General features: G+C 38.4%; 1 non-coding gene across 1 annotated transcript; it reads left to right on the top strand.

Moving 5' to 3' along the window:
• The first annotated feature begins 6014 nt into the window (after positions 1-6014).
• Positions 6015-6121, top strand: LOC130890003 (U6 spliceosomal RNA). Its single transcript, XR_009058669.1, has one exon. It is a non-coding gene; the product is annotated as a U6 spliceosomal RNA (small nuclear RNA).
• Positions 6122-6683: the final 562 nt, after the last annotated feature.

The following is a 6683-nucleotide window of genomic DNA, read 5'->3' as shown; positions in this document are numbered from 1 at the left end:
CATTTATCACTAATCACAGAAAGACTTTTCTGTCAGTAAGATTCTGTAGCTCAAGGGAAAATCATCCACTAATATATTTCTGTAGGAAAGTGTTTTCGTGAAAAGAGAAAAGTATATATTACAATGGTGAGATTTGCTTTTCCTTTTTGGTCTATGTGAATATATACAATTGGTATCTTTTCATGCAAAGAGGAGGAGATCAAGACCATTTTCATAATCTGGAGTGCATGACACTTCATGAGGTATCTACGCCTTTTCTTTGTCTCCAGCAAATATGTGGTAGTTTGAATGAGAATGGCCCTATAGCTCATCTGTTTGAAAGTGTCCTCTGGTCCCTGGTATTGGAACTATTTGGGAAGGATTAGGAGGTGTGGGCTTTGAGGTTTCAAAAACCCAAACCATATGCAGTGCCTCTCTCCTGCTATCTGTGGATCAAGATGTAAAACTCTTAGCTTCTGCTCCAGCACAATACCTGTTTTCTTCCTGCCATGATGAAATGCACTAATCCTCTAAAACTGTAAGCAAACCCCAACTAAATACTTTCTTTTTAAAGAGTGGTCTTGGTCATGGTTTCTCTTCACAGCAATAGAATAGTAACAAAAACAAAACATACGCAAAGAATTACCTTCCCTTTGAACCCATACATAAATCACATGCCAAAAGAAATCTGTTGGTATAATTTGTCCTGGGAATTACTGAGAGGTTGCCTATCTACCCCTGACCTAATCTTCTTAACTAAAGGAGATTGTTTTGGGAGAATTACCTGAATTGTACAGATAGTCCAAAAAAGTCTCGATCCTTAACAGATATAGCTAGTATTTCTGCACCCACAGATGTGATAGCATCTCTTACACAGCCAACAGTGAGTGACATTTGTTACACTGATATAAGATTTATCAGAGTTAGCTGGGTAACCAGGTGGTCATCTATTTTATTATTGCTGTTTATGATACTTTTCATATGAAGACATACAGTGTGGATAGCAGCAGTTCAAATATGAATTGACCTGAAAGTGTTCCCCCTGCCTGATCAAACCACCACAGGTTAACCACTCAGCTAAAACCCTTTGAATCTACCTAAAGAATGTGGTGGGACCAAGATTAAGACCCAAAGAGATGTGGAGCTCCTGAACTGACATTGACAGATCAACTGTCTTGGTAGCCGTTAACCCTTCTCCAGGAAAGACAAATATGTTAGAAAAATACCAGAAAATAATCACACATCTGTGTTTGGACGTATTTTATAGGCAGAAGGGAAGAATGAGCCAACAATGGGATCAGGGCCTACTTTGCAGGAAAACTTTATTCCTAGTGACTGCTGAAAATTAAATGTTAAAAACTCAGTCTTGTGGCGAGTTATACCACTCCATTGTTAAGAGCCATGAAAGAGGCAGTAGAGGCAAGGATGCTTTTTAAAATATGGTAAATTTTTTCTTCTTTTCTCCTTCAAAATGCCCCAAGGCACTCGTATACATTATGGAATTCATTGGTGTGAAATCCTCAGTCCAGGGAAAAGGAAATTCCCTACCCCCTGCCCCCCAAAAAATCCTTGAGTTATAAGAGCACTAAAAGCATCTCAAATGATAACTATTTTGCCCCTTTAACACTAAAAGATGAACTGATTTTTATTTTTCACTCAGAGCTGACCTTTATTTAACCCATGGCATGCCAAAGTCATAGCCCCAAGCAATTTTTTCAAGGAATGCTTAGACTTGGGACAAAAAGATTCATCTCACTCACCCAATTCATGCAGCCATTTTGTAGCACTATAGAAAGTCACTATGACACAGAAGGAAATATATTTCAGTGTACTAAAAAACACTGAAAGTTTCCCCTTAATTATTTCTATCATTTTATTCAAATATGCTTGAACTGTATAATGTTTGTAAATACCAAAATAATCAAAATAATTCCTCACAATTTTTATTAAGGTCTTTAGTTCAACCATTGTATTCCATTTTACATATAAAAATAGCATTGTGTATGCATCATGATGCATTTTTTGGTTTTTTTTGGGGGGGGTTGATCAATTAATGTCATGCCAGCTTATTTTCCTAATGAAACATTCTATTTATTTAAAATTTTTACTTAAGTTTTTTCATACAATATATTTTGATTATGTTTTTTGTCCTCTCCCAACTTTTTCTAGATACTTTTTCTAGCTTCCTACCCTACTTTATTCTTTCTCTTTAAAAAGAAAAAGAAACCCACAAAAAAACCTAACAAGACAAAGCATGTGAAACAAAACAAAACAAATTTCACACACATAAAAATCAAACAAACATGGAGTTTGTTTTGTTTATTTTGAACCATCCTGGCTTCTCTTTGACTGCCTAGATATGACCTTCAATTATATGTGGGTCTCCATTTCTTCGGGAGTCTTTGGCCACTGGCTCAGGGCTCATGAGAGCAAAAGGAGCAGATATAGTGAGCAGCTATTGGATGGCGGTGAGCCTGGTGGAAGGAACTTCCGGGAGTCAGTTTCAGAAAGACGGCTAATTTCATGGTCCTAGGGGTAAGGTGTAGAAGGTTCTTAGGGTTATAGTGGAAAGGGCTGACTGATCATAACACAGCACTTAATTATCATATGCGCAGGAGGAATAAGCGGGCTGTATGTGCTGAGTCACACAACATTTGAAGGGAGCTCTATGCAGGGTCATCCTCCAAATAAGGTCAGGCATCTGAACTTCGAGTCACTCTCCACTGAAGGTTAGAGGAGAAGAAGAAGCGCCACTGAGAAAGGGAGTCCTCCATTTTGGACCAAGCTGGACATAGCAGACACAGCAGGTGTTCTCCAACAACTATTTACTCCCCAGCACTTCCATAGTATTTTGACTGCAACAAATTAGGCAGTCTAAAGAGTTTGACATGGTAAGTAAGATCTTCACATTCTTCCCCAGCAAACACAAAGTCAATAACTCAGTACTGTGGAAGATGGCAGCACCATGTCCAAAGCTACAGTAAGAGGTGCTTACTATGAGATATAGAATCTATGGCTTCAGGTACTAAAAGGTGTATTGGTGAGCATGGCAGGGAAGAATTAGGGAAACTCTCTGGAGGCTTTTAATGCTACAATTCTCTTTCCGGGCTAACATGGGATCTTGGGTACACACTCCTCCCACTCCTCTCTCACCTCCTTTCTCCCCCAGATCCAATCCTCCTCTTTTTCCCTTAATAATATTTCATTTTTTTTATCATCTATCTATCATCTATCTATTTGGTTATTCAAGACAGGGTTTTTCTGTGTAACCTTGGCTGTTCTGGAACTCTCTCTGTAGACCAGGCCGGCCTCAAACTCACAAAGATCTGCTTGCTTCTTCCTCCCAAGTGCTGGGATTGAAGGAATGCACCACCACTGACCATCTAGCAAAAATCATTCTTCCTTCCTGAAAAGACAGGGCTTCAGAAAGTTATGGAAAGGGAGTCAACATTTGCAACACATGGAAAACATTGCTGTGCACTATTATATTCTTGAATATCCTATTTATTATTGCCTCTCACTGCTGTGAAGTGAAGGTCAAAATCTAGAATCATAGTTGATTTGTTCCTTGGTATGCATTTAGATAGTGAAATAGTAAATCCAAGGCAGCTTGGCCTCAAGACTCATGCTGCTAACCTCTAAATAACAGCAAATCAGTATTAGCAAAACATGTTATAAATCAGGAAAACAAGTAGCAATTAAAACTTGTTTAAAATGGAGGCAAAAAACAAAGAGGAATATAATCATGGAGTGAAAATGATTCGAATAATTAGGTAAGTAGGAAAAGCTGAGAAAGAATCGAAAGCAAAAACTGAAAGAGAATGAATATAACAAACTTAAAAGTGTCATGTTTTATTCTTAAAACAACGAATTGTCCATTTTACAAATGAATTATGTGGTATTTAAATTGTACTTTACTAAAATTAAGTAAACAATAATACTGATGACTGCACTATTAGTTGATACAGGGGGAAATGGATGGAAATATGTTTCCTGATTGTATAAAAAAAAATTAAAACACAATTTTATGTTTCCAGAGCTTAGTTAAACGTTGATCATCCAAAACCATGTTACTATATTTTATGTTAGGAATTAATTAGTGATATGACTACATTATACTAATTAGTGATAGGGCTACAAATAATAATCACTTCCAGTGGTTTGTTTATAATATTTCCCTCCAAACAATTTAAACAATAGACATTATCCAAACCCAGGGATTTCGCCGGGCAGTGGTGGCGCACGCCTTTAATCCCAGCACTCGGGAGGCAGAGGCAGGCGGATCTCTGTGAGTTCGAGACCAGCCTGGTCTACAGAGCTAGTTAGTTCCAGGACAGGCTCCAAAGCCACAGAGAAACCCTGTCTCGAAAAACCAAAAAAAAAAAAAAAAAAATCCCGGGATTTCTAAATACAATTTTATGCATCTTTCTGGCTTTCAGGATGGTTATATCCATGAGAAGTGCTTGAAATGTTGAATAAAACCATGAGGCTCACAGCCAAAGAGACTAAAGGTTAGAGAGAAAATGAAGCTCAAAAATGGAGTTTATCTGTTGATTTCTGGGGAGCGGTGTCACTCTGGAGGGCCTGGTCTAGAAAGGAGTTCATTTGTGTTGGTAAGAAATCTAAGGAATTCTGCCTTGGTCTCTGTTCACATGACCTTGAATGCCAGGGAAAACAAGTTCCTGTTCGTCTTTTCTCCACCAAACCTGTTTCTCACACGGAGCCCTGGCCACCTCTGTTTTCTCTCGGTGGAATTTTCTTACATCAGACGTTCCTTTGCCATGTTCCTGATAGACACTACATGTTCCTCTTCCTGCTGAGGAGCCCCTACCCTGGGAAGACTCGCCCACTGCAGTCCATGCATTGCTTGCTCTGAGTGAGATAGAATACTGAATTCCTGAATGTTCATGTTTCTTGATCTCATGAACTTTTATTCCAGTCTACTATAACAATATTTCCAGATGTATGTCACACACATAATGGCCATATTTCATAGTTGAATTTGCATATGATTGTGTTGGAAGTGACTGAATTACACAATTTAGAATGATTAAGATTGTGAATTTCTTGTTATCTGTATTTCACTTTAAGAAAATAAATAAAAGCAAGTTGCTGTGCCAGAATGTAGCAGTTTTCAGCATTGAAATGTATCGACTTGGCATCAAGAAATTTTGCTTTACAAACTATTTCAGAGGTCAGAGTTCCAAATGATTAATATTATGTGATGATTATATTTGGCAGGCAAAGATAAAGCAGGGAAATCAGGTGAAAGAAATGAGTCTGGGATTTGCCTAAGCCAGGACTCCGATTTCTTTGATCCTTGGCTAAAAGCCCTGATTGGCCCAAAAGGTCAAATAGAAAGGAAAGACAGTCAAGAATAAATCAGTAAAATAAAAAATTCATTAAAATGTAGCTATTGGGAGGAAAGGAAATAACCTCCCTTTCTTCTACCAAAGAAAGAATTGACAACCTAATTTTCAGAGCAGCTAACAAATGTATAACTGTATAAAGGTACTCGGAATTTCTTCTCTAAAGGGAAGTGTTGGAAATAAATTAAGGAGGAGCCTCCAGACTTGCTGAAGCCACTGAAGTTGTAACCATTGTTACAATTACAGAGGTTTATTAAAGATCATTAAGAAACTTAGCATTAAAAACTCTTTGGATAGATCAGACCCCTGTTTGCGCTGTAAGCCTTTACTGTTAATTACATGTTGTGTAACAAGGCACCTCAAAAATGACTTTTATGAACTTGCTACTAGTTCATTTTGAAAGAACTTTTCGTAAAATCAAGGTTAACAAAAGTTCATTGGTAAGTTAAATGTTTGGAACTCAGGAAGCATTTCCCTACAGAACAGGCTTAAACATATTGATTGAGTTCTTATGCCAATGGGGATCAAAGGATTATGCAGCCAGCGTACCTGCTCAGTTGTATGATACAATCAGGAATATGCTTGAAAACATTGCCATGGAAACAACTATTCAACCTTCTTGGACAAAGATCGCCCTTTCCTGAACTAAATTAAGATGCTCACTGAGTGCTCGCTTCGGCAGCACATATACTGAAATTGGAACGATACAGAGAAGATTAGCATGGTCCCTGCACAAGGATGACACGCAAATTCGTGAAGTGTTCCATATTTTTTGCTCTTAGGGCTTACGAGGGAGGGGGACTTGATTGAGGGAGGGGGAGGGAAATGGAAGGCGGTGGCGGGGAGGAGGCAGAAATCTTTAATAAATAAATAAATTAATTAATTAAAAAAAAGATGCTCACTGATTTATTCATCAATCATTTGTTTTCAATATGTGTTAGCAGAGCCTGCAGTATTCTAGGTCCTTTCACAAGGTGTCTGTCTTCTCACCTTCCGGGTGTCAGGGTTTGTACAGGATTAAGGAAGTAACGGAGGACTTTGTCTTGTGCTCACAACACTGTGGAGTAAAAGATGCAGTTCTGTGGCAAAGTGAAGCAATGAATACATGAGACCAGTAATTTGAGGTATTGGCATGGGACTGAGTATTGAGCCAAGCAATTTGTGCTCCTCCTCCTCCTCACTTTACCAAGGCCAACACTAGATTTACGTACAGGAAACTTCTAGTCAATAAAATCTAGTAAGGCCAGGCTTGGCCAGGCTTGGAAATGCCAAGGAGCCAAACAAACACAAGAGCTAAGATCTTAACATCTGGATTTTTCCCTCTGTCTCCTCTCT

The sequence above is a fragment of the Chionomys nivalis genome, chromosome 1 (assembly GCF_950005125.1).
Source record: "Chionomys nivalis chromosome 1, mChiNiv1.1, whole genome shotgun sequence".
NCBI lineage: Eukaryota > Metazoa > Chordata > Mammalia > Rodentia > Cricetidae > Chionomys > Chionomys nivalis.
The sequence above is the reverse complement of the archived record's forward strand: the minus strand, read 5'-3'. Positions and strand labels throughout refer to the sequence as shown.